The following is a 15,978-nucleotide window of genomic DNA, read 5'->3' as shown; positions in this document are numbered from 1 at the left end:
TACATGTTACTAATTTCTAGGTGGCTGCTTGCTGTAGCCTCTGCCCTTTGTAGGGACCATCCAGATACTTGTGTTGACAAAGCTCTGATTACTGGTCTCCTCACTTCTTCATGGAGAAGTTGGAGCATGAGGAGACACACCTCTACCTTCAGAGAGCTGGTGACCCAGGAGGCAATGGCTATAAACAGAGAACAGCAGTAATAATATAACACACAGGTAAGGGTGATATTAAAAGTCGGTAAAGCTGGGCTGGGGACGTGGTTTAATGACAGCGCGCTAACCCAGTATTTGATCCCTGGTATCACACTAAACAGGCATGGTGGTACTGTCCTCCAATCCCAGCACTGGAGATGGAAGCCGTGGGGTTTGGGGTTTAAGGTCACCTTCTGCTACATAGTGAGTTTGAGAATAGTTTGGGCTTTATGAATCCCTGTTTCAAAAAAAAATAATTCAAGCATATAAATGAGAGACACTGAGCAGACAGCACAGCAGGAAGGCATCAGCTCAGCTCAGAGCAGCCTGGGATCCCAAGAAGAGTCCTTTAACTTGGTTGGAGCTTAGTCAGGAGCAGCGTACAGCTGTGGCAAGGCTCAGAGAGCACGGGTGGACTGATGTGGTAACAGAGTGTAGAAACTGTGATGTTTCTACTGAAGAGGATGTGGTGTCTTGAGGAGGAGGGGCCAGCCTCCCTAACCAGTGTGCAGGTGACCACACCTTCACTGAAGAACTTGGACTTGCATGGGACTGACGTAATGGAGGAGGTGCTCCATGCAGCAGGTGGGTGCTCCACATGGCAGTGCTCCATGCAGAGGGTGCTCCACATGGCAGTGCTCCGTGTGGAAGGTGCTCCACATGGCAGTGCTCCATGCGGAGGGTGCTCCACGTGGCAGTGCTCCATGCGAAGGGTGCTCCACGTGGCAGTGCTCCATGCGGAGGGTGCTCCACGTGACAGTGCTCCATGCGGAGGGTGCTCCACGTGACAGTGCTCCATGCAGAAGCTTCTCCATGTGACAGTGCTCCATGAGGGTGCTCCGCATGGCAGTGCTCCATGAGGAGGGTGCTCCACATGGCAGTGCTCCGTGTGGAAGGTGCTCCACGTGACAGTGCTCCATGCGGAGGGTGCTCCACGTGGCAGTGCTCCATGCGAAGGGTGCTCCACGTGACAGTGCTCCATGCGGAAGGTGCTCCACATGACAGTGCTCCGTGCGGAAGGTGCTCCACATGGCAGTGCTCCATGAGGAGGGTGCTCCACATTGCAGTGCTCCATGAGGAGGGTGCTCCATCTAGGGTGCTTCGTGGGGTGGGTGCTCCATGCTGTTGTTCATTCTGTTTTGTTCACACCTCCTACTCTTCCCCTCTCCTCTTTCCTTTTTGAAATATCCTCAGTGTTAGGGTGAAAGTGATATGTGCCAGATAAAAACTAAGCACTTATGTGTGGAGATAGGTTACCATAAATAAGGCCAAAAGATGCTTGATGGACAACAAAAGAAAAGATTTAGAAAAATAGATAGCTCTTATCTAAATAAAGCTTTTAACAAATTGATAAGAAAATGACAAACACCTGAAGTGATAAATGGTTGGGAAACCTCACGGGGCAGCGAGTTGGGGGAAAGGCTGTCCCCAAGAAAGAACCAGGGAAAGGTAAATTAAATGGCAAAACACTAGCTTTTAAACCAAATTGGCCGAATCTGAAAAGTGTAGGCAGCCCCTGCATACTGATTATAAATAGGACACAATCTTTTAATTACTAAGGGTTGATGTGTGCATGAGATTTTAACCCTATTGGGAAAACCAAAGCTACACACAGAGCAGTCATGATGCAGGAAGGGAGGGGAGGTGAGACGCTTTATATTCATCTGAGTTTAAATAAGAGGAGATATATTAAAGTGTTCCCTTGCTGCCATGTACTATCCAGTGACCTAGAGGGAGACCCTGGAGAGACAACTACAGCAAGATACACTCCACAAGCTCTTTGCTGTAAGACAAAACAACAACAACAACAACAACAACAACAACAACAACAACTAGCATGTGCTCATTACCTAGAAATGGGGAAACTGGCAGTGCATGCTAATGCTTGCCCCAATCCCAGCACCAGGGAGACTGAAGTCAGGGGCTGGGGAGTGGTCAAGGTTACCCTTGGCTAAGTAGTGAGTATGAGACCAGCCTGGGATCCACGAGACCTTGTCTCACAAAAATAGAAGCAAGCAAACAGGAACTTTGCAAGAAGGGCAAACATTCTTCCCAGTTGAGTCATCTCTGTAGCCCCTAGACATTTCTTTCTTTCTTCTATAAAGTAGGTTTGGTGCTAGCAGGACATGGAAAGTAGGGGATCCCCAAGACCATCAGCTAAAGTGCCACAACTGATTTTACCTAGTTGTAAGGGAGGCCCGGGAAGGTACTGTCATGGGGAGTGCAATGCATCCAAAGAAGTATCTGCTTCTTTTCACAAAACTTCATGTGAGCATATGTGTGTGCACACTGAGTCTGCACACATCCATCTGTGTGAATCTGCACATTCATACCACAGGGCATGCATAGCTGTCAGAGGATCGTCTCTGATGTTGGTCCTCACCTTGTTGTTATAGGGTCTTTTGTTGCCTTTCTGCTAGCCTTTAAGCCTTGCAGGGCTCGCTTGTCTCAGCCTTGCATCTTTCTGTAGGAGTGCCAGGATTTCAGACACTTGGAGTACGTGGCTTTTTAATGAGTTCTGGGTATCTGAACACAGGTCTTCATGTGTCATGCATTCTCTACCTACTGAGCCGTCTGCTCAGACCAGTAGTTGGGTTCTTTATAGATATCCTGGTTAGCATTTTGTCTTTTCTTTTTCTTCTTTTTGCAACTTGACACAAACTAGAGTTACCTGGGAGGAGGGACCTCACTTGAGACAATGGTTGCATCAGATTGCCTGTAGGCAAGTCTGTAGGACCTCTTCTTGATTAGTGATTAACTTGGGACACTGTCACTTTGGGCAGGTGGTTCTCAGTGGTGTAAGACAGCAGGCTGAGCAAGCCATGGGGAGCAAACTAGTAGGCAGTGTTTCTCCATGGTGTCTGCTCCAGGTTCCTGCCTTGAGTTCCTACCCTGCCTTCCCTTTGTGGGGGACTGTGCGTTGTGAGCTGAAATAAACCTTTCTTCGAGAAGTTGCTTTTGGTCATGATGTTTACCATAGCAGTCCAAAGCCAACTTGAAAAACAGGTTTAACCGGAGAGGAGGAGACAGATCTTGGAAGGAAATCCTGTCTACTTCTGGGTTCTGCCTGGATCAGCTCAATTACATTTTCTTAAATGACTAAACTCCTTTTCAGGGTGGATGTGCTGTCTGCTTTCCTGTCCCCAATATGTGAGATGCTAACTGACTTTGCATTCTCAGGATTCTCTTCTGTATATTGTAGGACTCAATTTGCTAATTTTTTCTTATAGAATTTTCTGTTTTTGTACATATACTGACAATTTGATAATCTCATGCTGGTTTTTTTTCAATGTGTCAAGGGGAATGAGATCTGGTTTTCTCTTTAGTTATATGTATTCTAGAATGCCAGATTCATTGAATGAACTAAGACGGATGTCTCATTCACGTTTTTTGGAGAAGATGGTGGAGAATTGTTATTTTCTTTTTCTTAACTGTTTGTTCAAACTCATCAGTGAGGCTATCTGGATTTGGAGTTTTTCTTTGGGGAAGGCTTTAAATCACAGATACAACTTTGGAAACCATTAAGAGCTATTCAAGGTATTGATTTCCTCTTGAGTAGGTTTGCAGGTATTGTATATCAATGATTTCCCCCAAACCACCCAAGGAGTTTGAAATTATAGGTATCAACGACTCCCACAACCCTTTCCACATCTGTTGAACGGGCGGTGACATCACATCCCTCGATCGATCCACTCTTGGCAATGTGCACATACTGTTCCTTCTCAGCCTTTATGAAAGCTTACTGTTTCGGTCTTCTTTAGGCTCTGGCATTTGAATTTGTTGATTTTATCCCCTCCCCTCTCCGTTTTTATTACTCTGTTCTAACTATTCATTTCTTATACTTTGACTTTTATTTGTTCTTGTTTTTCTGATTTCTTATGTGAGCGCTGCAGTCACAGAGGACTTGGGGCCCCTCTTCTCTAGTGAGCTCTTGTGACATATTGGTTCCCCAAAGTACAGTATTAGGGGCATCCTACACATTTTGATAGACTGTACTTTTATTCTTTTCTCATGCAAATTATTTCCTAATTTTGCTTTGTCCTTCAACCAGTTGTTCATTTCATAGCGTCTTACTTAATTTTCACATGGTGAAGAATTTTTAAAAACTAGAAAATATTTAATATCTATGAGCATGGTCTGCATGCATGTCTGTGTATTATGTGCATTCTTGGTATATGTAGAGGGTATAAGATCCATTGAAACTAGGAAGACACATGGCTATGAGCCACCACGTTGGTCCTGGGAGTAAGAGCCATCCATCTCCTGGCCCTCGGCAAGAGCAGCTAGAGCTCTTGACCACTGAGCCATCTCTCTGGCCTCAAGATTCTTATTTGCTATTTCTTACTTAGCATCTTCAAGCATTGCTAACAGAAATGTACTTTAGATACTCTTCCTCTCCCCCACACAACAAAGCTTTATTCATCCTCAGTGATTAGAGAAAGGCAAGCTCACTGGCGCCCCACCTGAGGACAGATGTCCTTTAGAGCTGCCAGTTCTTTTCAGCTCATCCAGCCACTTCTTTTCCTCTGCCTGGGGTTTTTGGTAACTATAGAGCTTGGCACCATAGGCCAAGCTGAGGACCAGGGTGGAGCAGCTGAACTTGGTGAGCCAAGAGCCTATCGCTCTGCCTGAAGCTCAACTCCTTCAGAGTTTTAAAATACAGCGCTCTTGTGTTGGTCCAGAAGGTGTCTATTTCACTCTCTGTCTGAAGTTTCTAACTGTTGCTGTGAGTTGCTCTCTTTTCCTTGCAGTCCATCAACCTGTGCTTTGAGTGTCCTGGAGTTCTGGCATCATGCCTATAAGCTAGGTGTGACTCTCCTCTCCTCCTGAGGAGCCAATGCCACTATCTTCCTTAGCCACGACTCTCTGTCTCTCTGTCTCTCTGTGTCTCTGTGTCTCTGTGTCTCTCTGTCTCTCTCTCGCTCTCTCTGTCTCTCTCTCTCTCTCTGTCTCTCTTCTCTGTCTCTGTCTCTCTCTCTCTCTGTCTCTCTGTCTCTCTCTCTCTCTCTCTCTCTCTCTGTCTCTCTCTCTCTCTCTCTCTCTCGCTCCTGGCTTCTTTCCGTTTAATTGCTGTTACATATTACACATGCCTATTCCTAAATGCACACACACAGTCTGCTCAGTCAGTATAATGTTCCCTGTATGGATATGACCTCAGGACTGACCAGTTGCTATCACAACGTTCAACCTTTCAACTTTGTAACATGACAAGATCACTTACGAAGTTCATGATCAAGTTTTGCACCGCTGAGTCATAAGAAAAATCTAAATCAAATCTCATAAGTCTGTTTATAGTTGTTTTTGTTGTTGTTGCTGCTGCTATTGTCGGGAAACATACAAAGCTATCCTGGAGTGTGTGAGACCTGTGGGCTGCAGGGTAGACAGTGATGTAGCCTGGCCATGACTACAGTTAGAATAAACCATCTTACTATTTATAATTTATCCATTCCACTCGTTCTTGGTCTCAGCTTTCTTATTTTTATTTTTAATTAAAACAATTTCAATTATTATATGATTACAGGAAGTTGCAAGGAAATACACAAGGAGGTTCCTTGTACCCTTCCTTGTACCTCAGCCTTCTTAATAGTAGTATCTTGAGTCATCAAGGTTTCCAAGAAACACCAGGAACTGATAACATTACCTCCAAGGTTGAGTTCAATTTCACTGAATGCGCACACATTTGCAGTGTAGAGAGCGATGGGTAATTTTCTCACATATGTGGCCTTGGAGCGGCTACATTTGACATTCAAGGCCCTCATCATAGTGCTGTGGGCCAGGAGGTGTCTCTCCACTACTCCTCTATTATCCTGAACCTCCTTCCCTCATGTCAACCTCTCATAACAGCTAATCTGCCTCCTGTTTCCAGAACAATTCTTCATGAATGCTAAATGTTAGTTTACAGATGTTATAAACATGGGGAGTTAGGCTGCCTACATCCTGAGACAGGCTTTTACAACAACCTAATTTTTATTATGTTTATGCAAGTAGTGTTTAAACTTTTAATCACACGCACACCATACATATGTATATGTGTGTGTGTGTGTGTGTATATATATATATATATATATATATATATATGACTCAGGATTTTATGTGTAGTCTGGCTGTGTCTGTGAATGAGAAAAGAAATAGACAAAAAGAAAGGGCATGGCTGCTCCTAGGTATGGTGGAAGAGAAAGCTTGTATACATGAAAGCAAACAGCCAGAGGCAGGGGCATCTGGGAGATTCCAGAGTGGAAATGATCAGACTGAGCTGGGCCATGTAGGGAGAGGGGAAAGGCAAGGAAAAGAAGAGAGAGAAGAAACAGGTGCAGCAATCAGAAGGTCTAAAGGTACAAGGAGGGCAGATAACCAAAATGGTTGGATAATATATAAAGAAAAGTAACCCAGACCCCTGGGCTGGAGAGTTTAGGGTAGAGGGCAGGAAAGGCCAGTCATACCATGAAACAGGTAGGGACTGAGGGATGCTGGGAGAATCTGGAGGCCAGGTCCTGTTTGATGTGTTAAATAGGCACTTCAGCAGTTTGTCCCAGGTTTGAAACCTAGCATCCTGGAACTGACTCTGTAGACCAGGCTAGCCTTGAATCTGTCTGCCTCTGTCTCCAGAGCTCTGGGAGTAATGATACACACCACCATGCCTGGCCACTATTACTTTATTATCATAATTAATTTTTTACTGAATAATATTCCATTATGGACATATCACAATCTGTTACTAACTCATCCATTGATAGACAGTTGATGTTTTCCTTTTTGGATGTTACGGTGAAAGCTGCTGTTACTAATAGCTGCTAATAAGTTTTCATTTCTCTGGGATGAAATTGTCCAACAATGTAATTGCTAGATTGTACAGCAAATGTCTGCTTAGTTTCCAAATCAATTACTAAACTATTTTTCAGAATTGCTGTCTCATTTGATAACCCTATCAGCCACTCGTGAGTGTCTGGGTCTCCCCACCCTATCATCGGGATTTGATGTTATCACTCATGTTTTATTTTAGCCTTGAATGAGTGACATTCTGTGGATCCAGGCCTTTCTGTCAGAGCTAACAGTATTGGCTAGTTTTTCCACTGCCCAACAATCTTCTGTGTATCTTCTTCAGTGAAATGCACCATAATGAGTTTTTTAGCTTTACTCTTCTCTACCTGGCTTAAAAAAAACCTGTTGGATTTTGACAGTTCTTTATATATGATAGACACAAATCCTTTGTTGTATACCTAATGATTTGTACATATTTTCTTCCAGTCCTTAATCTGTGCTTTATTTTCTTTACAATTTTTTGGGGCATTTGATTTTTTTTCAAGCAAAATATTTGGAAATTTTGGTGAAGTCTGATTTATCACTGTTTGTCTTGTGTGAATCATTGCTTAACTCTACAGTCTGAGGATTTCCCTCAGTGTAGCTCTTTACAGTTTTATATTTCATGTTTAAATCCATCATCCATGTTGGTCCTTATTTTTTGTTTAATGTTAGATGCAATGCCAGTTAGCTTTGTTTCCCTGTTTTGCCTCGCAATGTCCAATTATTCTTGCAACATGTATTTGTATTAAAAAGAAATAGTGGAAATGGCTCAGTTGATAGAAGAGCTTGCCACACAGGTCTGACATTGAGTTTGATCCCGAGACCTCAAATGAGGGTAGAAGGAAGAGAACTGTGCTGGCTAGCTTTATGTCAACTTAACACAAGGCAGAGTCATCATAGAGGAGGAAACCTCAGTTCAGAAAATGCCTGTGTGAGATTGGGCTTTAGGGGAGCCTGTGGGGGAACTTTCTTAATTGGAGATTGATGGGGGAGGGTCCAGATCATTGTGGGTGGTGTTATCCTGGGCTGGTGGTCCTGGGTCCTATGAGAAAGCAGGCTGAGCAAGCCAGTAAGCAGCACCCCTCCATGGCCTCAGCATCAACTCCTCCTCCATGCTCCTGCCCTGTTTGAGTTCCTGTCCCGACATCCTGAATAATGAACAGTGCTATGGAGGTCTGAGCCAACTGAACCTTTCCCTCCCCAAGCTGCTCTGTTCATGGTGTTTCATCATAGCAATAGTAACCCTAAGACAAGGACTTCCTGCACGACCTGTCCTTTGACTTCCGTACGTGTGCCGTGGCGTGTGTGTGTGTGTGTGTGTGTGTGTGTGTGTGTGTGTGTGTGTGTGTACATGCAGGAATGAAAATCTAAAAGTGACGTTAACAATAATAACAGTTAGTTTTCTTTGGTAAAAAAGGGGTCTTACATAACTTCAGCTAGCCTTGTGTTTACTATCTAAGCTGAGGATGAGTCTCTACTTTTCCTCCTCCCCATCCTCTTCTTCCCAAGCACTGGGAGTCCAGACTTGTGCCTCCATACCTAGCTCTTGCATCATTTGTTGACAAAGTCTTCTCCTTGAATTAACTTTACAACTTCGTCAGATTTAATTGGATGTTGGTGTGGGTCAGCTTCTGGGCTGTCTAATAAAATCTTTGTGTGTCCATGTCTTTACCTGCACCACCCTGTCTGAACGCAGTTATAGGACGAGCGGTAAGCTGATAAGCTACTGTTGCCTGCTTTGTTTCTCTTTCTTAAAGTTCTGTTCCTCTGCCCTTGCTTGGACCTGGTAGTTGGAAATGCTGCTTTATCTCTTCCCTGACTCGTTTTTTATTGTATCATCTTAGCCTGCCCGAATTTGTGCTTCTGAAGCTTGTGATGTCACCAGCAGTGGACGTATGGCTATCTATCTTCATTCCGTCTGCTGTCAGTACATGAGCGGCACGGGAACCACAACAATACGAGTCCTTTCTCCTCTCTGGGCTGCTGTTGTCTTACTTCTGTTTATCTTGTAAGCACAATGGCACAATGTGAATAGTTTTGTTTTAGATGATTGCCTGCTCCGTGGGTTTATTTTTAAATGATTCTAAACTTCTATTACATTTATTTGTTTAGTGTGTGTGTGTCTGTGTGTGTGTGTGTGTGTGTGTGCGCGCTCGTGCGCGAGTGCACCTGTGCATGTGCAGGGGTCAGCAGACAAATCACAGGAAACAGTTCTTCCTTCCACCAGTGGGTACCAGGAATTAAACTCAGGTTATCAGACTTGTCAGCAAATGCCTTCACCTGCTGTGCCATCCTTCTCTGGCTCTACTAGATTTGAATAAGAAAATTAACTTTGACGTTTACAGAACCCTTTACTTCTTTGTGTAGATTCCATTTTCTCTATGGTATCAATTTCTTTTTCCCGGATGGTCTTCATTCTGTTTCCTATAGGGTAAGTTCAATTGCATACATTCCCTCAGTGTTTTCTGAAGACATCTTTACTTTACTTTCACTTTCGTGGGATATTATTGCTGGGTATAAAGACAATAGGTTTGCAACTCTTCTCTTTTAGTGCTAAAATGTTTCTGTATCTCTCTTGGTTACATCATCTCTGATAACCTCTCTGCTGTTTTTATTCTCTTAACATATGTTCTTGTCTTTCTGCCGGTTGCCTTTGGGATGTCCTTTTTTCCTCTGATTTTTCCATTACTTTGTTATGTGGCTTGGAGTATTTGCTTTGTGGTTCCTATGTTTGGCATCAATTGAGCTTCTTGTATCTTTGTATTGACCATTTTAACAAACTTGTAAATGTTTCAGCGACGAACTCATTCTTTATGTAACCCCATCTTTCATTTATTTTTACACCCACAATCCCTTTCTGTCAGAGATTTTTTACGCAGTCCTGGGTAGGTAGGTATTTAAAGTAGGCAAATAAATGAAAGCCTTAATGACAATGACCCAATAGGTTTAAAATAAATTAAAATAAAACGTGTTTTAAAAGAAGTCTTTTAGATACACATATATTTTTTTTTGCCATTGAAAATGAAAGGAAATTTGCAATCCGATGAGACAGTGTGCTTGCTTGTTTTTACATAAAGAACTAAATCAAGGCTGCGTATTTGATACAATAGTATGTAGAGAATTATCAACTGCTTTCTGGGTTGATTGATATTTTAATTTACAATTTCCATTGCTACCAGGTATTATGGTACATGTCTGTGATCCTGTTCCCTGAGACTGAGATCAGAGGACCAAGACTTTAGGGCCAGCCACAGCTACAGTGCTAGTTCTAGACCAACCTTGGCTACATGAGATCCTGTTTCAAAAAAAAAAAAAAAAGAAAGAAAAAAAGAAAGAAAGAAAGAAAGAAAATCAAAACAGGAAGCAATTGCTGGTATTGAGAACACACTTCACATAAATACATAGGAGAGAATGGTGAGATTATATTTCAGACCATTTCAGAAATTGTGGGAAATTCTCTCCTAACCCTGAGCCAAAATTCATGTATTGATTTTGAATGAAAACTAAGCCAGTCACTCAAATAGCAATTTTAAAAATCAAACAAAGACAATGCGATTCAAAGATGGGCTCATTTGATACCTGTTGAGGAGTGGCGGCTGGAAAATAAGAAAAGCCTTTGTCTTCTGTAATTAAGCCAGGATGTTTCTATAAACGCAGAGATCTTTGCACTGTAAAAACTCAGCAGCTCATAGCACAGATCCGTCTGGAATCAGAGTAGAGGGATTGCAGGCACCATTTATTGCTATTGTATATACCAAGACTCACAGTGCGAAGTGCGCGCGCGTGTGTTTTCGGAAGCAAGGCGGAAGCGGGGTCACAGTGCGTCTCTGGCATGTGCTTCAAGAAACCATTCAGACTCACAACATATTGGTTTTCTGCTCGTTCGTTTCTGCTCATTGTGCATTAGAAGGCTTTTACTGTTGCTGAGTTTCCCACACCCTGATGCCACATGGGATGTGACCGGCTGCGTGAGGAGCTGTACTCTATTTAACCCCACTACTTTCTTCCTGGCAGGACAGGACCCTTTCTCGGCCTCTAGAACCCCTGGATGGTCTGTGTTGAAGCTTGGAAAGTTTCCGCAGGCCAGAGGGCACCCGAAGCCCAATTGCTTCACTTTTCTTCCTTAAGGACTTAAGTCCTCAGTCACCTGTTCCATGTCTTACACACTATGGCTTCCGGATCCTCGGGGCTCTTGGGAAGGTAAATCAACCTCATCTTCTTCATTCGGGTTAAGCACTGGACTTGTATTCATTGCTTTCTTATCTGTCTTTTAGGATTTTATTTTTACAATCTTGACTCCCCCACCCCCAACCCTATTCCCACGGTAGTGGAGGAAATGTTCCTACATGAATCCTGTTCTTACATGCTGAGTTCTTTTAATTTATTTAATTTTATTTTATGCACATTGGTGTGAGGGTATCAGATCCCCTGGAGCATGGAGTTACAGACAGTTGTGATCTGGCACGTGGGTGCTGGGAATCGAACCTGGCTCCTGTGGAAGAAAGCCTGTACTCTTACCAGCTGAACTATCTCTCCAGCCCTAATATGCTGAGTTCTTTATCTGTTTCATGCCTCAGTCTTCCATGGGTGCTATTTGCATAGTCGTCATGCCCATTTCTGAAATCCCCCTTCTACCTAACACGGAACTGTGCTTGCCTGTGAAATACCAAGTGATTTCCCCTAATGATCATCTCACTCAATCCAAAACCTATTTATCTTTCTCTCTGAACTACTTTTGAAGGGTCAAGTACTTCACGGTATCAATTCTGAAGTTAGAAATGCAGGCATCAGTGATCAGTTTTAAGGGAAAAAAAATCCTTCCTTTGGGACCATTTGATTTTTGAAAAGAAATATTCTGGGAGCTAGAACATTAATACCAGGATAGCAGGGAGCTTTGGGTCAGTTTTGCTCGATGCTGTGTCATATGCTTCTAAACCAGCAGTGGGCACATGTTTGTTCTTTCATAAGGCTGAGTTGGAGGGATAAGTTCTAGGGGCACAGAATGGGTGAGCAAAACTTTTAAGCCTCAACCCAGTAAAGAACTGTGTGCAGTAGGGCTGGGCAGTGGCAGTACAGGTTTTCCTTCTGGGCCATGTTCTTCAGCAGAGTGGCTCTGCCAGGTGTTGTGGAGCATATCCCTCTGAAGAGACTTGGAAAGACCAGAGTTCTAGAGACATAAGGATTTCTGAGGGGAGGCTCTTTAAGGTTCAGGAAGTAAACATCTGGAAAGTTTCAGGAAGTCCCTGAAACAGATCAGATGACACTAGGTTTCTCCTTTTTAAGGTGATATAAGCAACAAGGACCTCTGAGGAGACCGACACCAGTCAAGCTGCCTAGAAGAGATACTCTGCAACCTGTCCAGTTGTCTGTAAGATGGCAACTTCAGGGCTCTAGCTATCATGAGCCTGTGCCCATGCTGGGATGGCAGCTCCCATATGCTGGCATCCATGCTGGGATAGGCTTTTGGTGATACAACTGTCTTTGAACTTGGTTCTGCTGTGAGTGACCTCTCATCCTCCTGTAAGTAACCTCAATAAACTCATTAGTTTGTCACATTGGACTTCAGTGGTATCCTTGCTTGGGTCTGTTGTCCGTTTCCTACGTGGGATGAGTAGATGTTTGCTCATGTCTCCCTAGAAACACTGTCACACAGCAGCAGGATGGTGCTGGCGTGTGGTCACATAATTTATGATTTAAGTGAGATCATACAAGACAATGGGAGAAACCATGGCTTCTTAGAGGGGAGGGTTGTTTGGGCTTAGCATGGCTAGAGACTGCTTCCCATTGGAGTCCTTCATCTCCTCTATGTCCTTTCTCCAACTCTCTCCTGGGATCGTGTCTAAGGGGAAATTAATGAGGTCATGTGCCCTACCATGTCCAAGTGCTAGTAGCTGCATTTAAGGAGCAGTAATACTTGTCTGATAGGTTACTGCATGGAGCAAATGGTAGAAGTCTGTGCCTCTATTTGGAACTCCCCGCTCCCCAAGTGTGATGGTTAGCATTATTTGTCAACTTGACAGAATTTAGAATTACCTGGGAGAAAGTCCTCTGGGCATGCCTGTGAGGCATTATCTTAATTACCTTAATTGAGGCGGGAGGACTATCCCACTGTGATTGGCACCATTCCCTGGCTGTGATCCTGGACTGTATACTTGAAGAAGGCAAATCGAGCAGTAGGGTACACAGGTTCATGATATCGGATAAGATACAAGCAGCCTCATCAAGCTCCTCCTGCCCTTGATTTGCAAGGGACAGTATCACGAACTGTGAATTAAAATAAATCCATCTTCCCTGAAGTTGTTTCTGCCCAGTCATTTTTCTGTAGTGACAGGGAAGAGCATGAAGGTTCTCAGCTCTGCTAGCCTGAAGATGACCAGGAGGGCAGGCGCCAGCACCTCTTTGCTTTGTTTGCATTTCCTCAGGGCTCCGCGACCTGCTGGTTTTTAACAGAGTCCTGGGGCTTCCCAGAGTCTGTGTTAACTACTCTCATGTGTATAGCCTTTCTCCAGCATGCTTCATTGGATGACTGTTGCACAGCCTCTAACATTTTTGAGTACTTTGACCCCATTTAGTGCCTGCTTTGATGCACTAGCATCTCCCTGCCTCCTCAGCTGAGGGGCTGGAGGAGCCGCTGGTGCCAGGTTCCAGCCATGGCCCTTTGGCTCCTGGAGCCTGGCTGGCAATGGAAGGAAGGAAGGAGGAAGGATGGAGTGGGGAGCTCTTAGGAGACCCTGACTTAATACTTTGACCCAAGCTGCTTTCTTGGGGCGTCTGCCAAGAGTCACGATGGGCTCAAGCTAATTGGCTGAGGAGGCCTGAGTGTGAAGGCAGAAAGAAAGTAAGTGGGCAGCTGTCTAATGAGGCGGACCCTAGAAAGGATGCCGTGAGTTTCGGGCTTGCAAACATCCGAGACTTTGAAAAGAAGGCTGGGCTGTCTGTGGCAAGCAGGAGAAATGAGTGTGCCTCCAGGAGGCAGCTGTATGACCAAGGCCTGAAGAACTAAGTTTGACTATGGCCTGGCACGGTGAGCCAGGGAAGGGGAGGGCCCTTCAGATGTGCTGAAGAGGACCCCATAGGGAGAGTAATCTGAGAGAGAAGGGAACTAGGAGGGAATGAGGGGTTATGAAAAAGAGCGGGAGAAGGCAGAGGAGAGTTATGGGTAGGGGGAGATTTAGCAGAGCCTTGTGAGTTCCAAGGGCCATGAAAAAAAAATATGTCCCAAGGGCAGGCTTGTTTTCTTCAGTGTCATATGTGTTAGCATTGTTTAAGCCTCACCACCTACCCTCCCCAGTTACCTGGCAACAGCCAGGTATGCTCCACCCCAGTTACCTGGGAACAGCAGCCAGGTATGCCTGACACTATAGAAGCGGCTGCTTGCTCACTCCTCTCTTGCTCTTGCTTTCTTGCTCTTACCCTCTTGCCCCTTTGTCCCTTCTCTCCCCATTCCCCTCCCCCTTCTCTCGACGTGCTCATGACTGGTCTCCTTTACTCCTCTATTCCCCTCCTTCTCTACTCTTCTTTACTCTCTCTCTCTTTCTCTGCCCTATTACCATCTTAACTCCCCTCCCCATGCCCTGAATAAACTCTATTCTATACTATACTGTTGTGTGGCTGGCCCCTTAGGGGGGAAGGGCTGCCTCAGCATGGACCCACTGAGGCACCCCCTTTCCCCAGACCTCCGTAGAACATAATCCCCCCTTTGTCTTTTTATAACACAACATTGGTGCCAAAACCAGGGATCCAACCAGGGACCTTTAGACCCTGGACACATCCTCTCTTTATCTTTTTATAAACACATCAATATGTCCCTAAGGTCAGACCTGGGGACTGCTATACATACTAGAGAATGATGCTTATAATAGCAAAGTGGTCCCTTTCTCCACAGCTTGGATCACAGTAGAACACACAACTAATTCAGTTCACCCCCAGAACAGCACATACCCTGCATAGAGCTGGTTGTGCCAGAATGACTGTTAGTTTACAAGCTATAGGATAGGCTAGGGAAGACTGGTCTTCGATAGCGTTATTCGGAGATGGTTAAGTGTTTTTTAGGAAACCACTGCCTTAGTACCTGCCTTTATTCCCATTGCTAAGCCTCTGGCTGCAGAGCCTGCTTTATGCTGCATTTAATAAAGGCAATATGTCCCTGGGAAAATGAGTCTCTGAGATCCCAGCCTGAGCCTTCGAGGAGTTCCAGGAGGTTGAACTGTTGGGGATGTGCCTCTAATTCTACCTCCAAAATTGCAGTGTAAAGCTCCTCAAAGAAGAGACGAAATGAGGATAATCATAATAGTCACTGGAAGGCCCCGTGCTTCTGTACCACTTAGAGGTCAGGAGAAGCTTTCACAGCCATTAACCGCTTGCCCTCAGAGCATCCTCGCCCATCTCAGTGGGTTGTCAGGGAAATCAAAGGTTTCCCCCAGGAAATGAGACTGCAGGCATGCCCCACTTTAAGCAAAACCTGCTGGGATCATTTAGGTACAGAAAGCCTGCCCCACAGAGGAATTTAACGGGGCTATTTGGAATGGTCGGTTCCCCCAGCATGCAAAGCAATAAGAGGCAGTTTACTAGAATGCTTGATTGATTGACACATATCTTGTTTAGGACCAGCTGCAAGCACGTCTCTCGGGTGCTGCTTGCGGTTGTTTGAGTTGGGAGAACTGGGCGATGAGGCCAACACAATCGGAGAGAAGAGAGTTCTGTGTGTGTTCATTCGTTTTCTGATCTTTCTGTTGGACATATAGATGTCAGAAGCTGCCTTACAGGGGCTGGGGAGATCACCCAGTCAGCAAAGTGCTTGCTCCAGAACCGATGTAAAACGCTGGTTGTGGCTGCACGTGAATGCTAGGTGGTGGAGACAGGAGGATTCCTGGAGCTTGTTGGTCAGCCAGTCTAACTGAGTTAGGGACTTCCTGATCAATGAGAGACCCTGTCTCAAAACACAAGTTGGACAAGGTCCTGAATGACACCTACTCTGGAAGGTGA

At 44.6% G+C, this 15,978-nt stretch overlaps 1 long non-coding RNA gene across 1 annotated transcript in view; it reads left to right on the top strand.

Moving 5' to 3' along the window:
* Positions 1–12,551, top strand: part of LOC116914696 — a 70,078-nt gene extending 57,527 nt beyond the window's left edge. Inside the window, exon 2 of the long non-coding RNA XR_004389763.1 lies at positions 12,277–12,551. This is a non-coding gene — a long non-coding RNA (uncharacterized LOC116914696). The remainder of the gene's footprint in view (positions 1–12,276) is intronic.
* Positions 12,552–15,978: the final 3,427 nt, after the last annotated feature.

Source organism: Rattus rattus, chromosome 13, assembly GCF_011064425.1.
Source record: "Rattus rattus isolate New Zealand chromosome 13, Rrattus_CSIRO_v1, whole genome shotgun sequence".
Lineage (NCBI taxonomy): Eukaryota > Metazoa > Chordata > Mammalia > Rodentia > Muridae > Rattus > Rattus rattus.
Note: the sequence above shows the minus strand (reverse complement) of the source record. Positions and strands in the feature narration are given on the sequence as shown.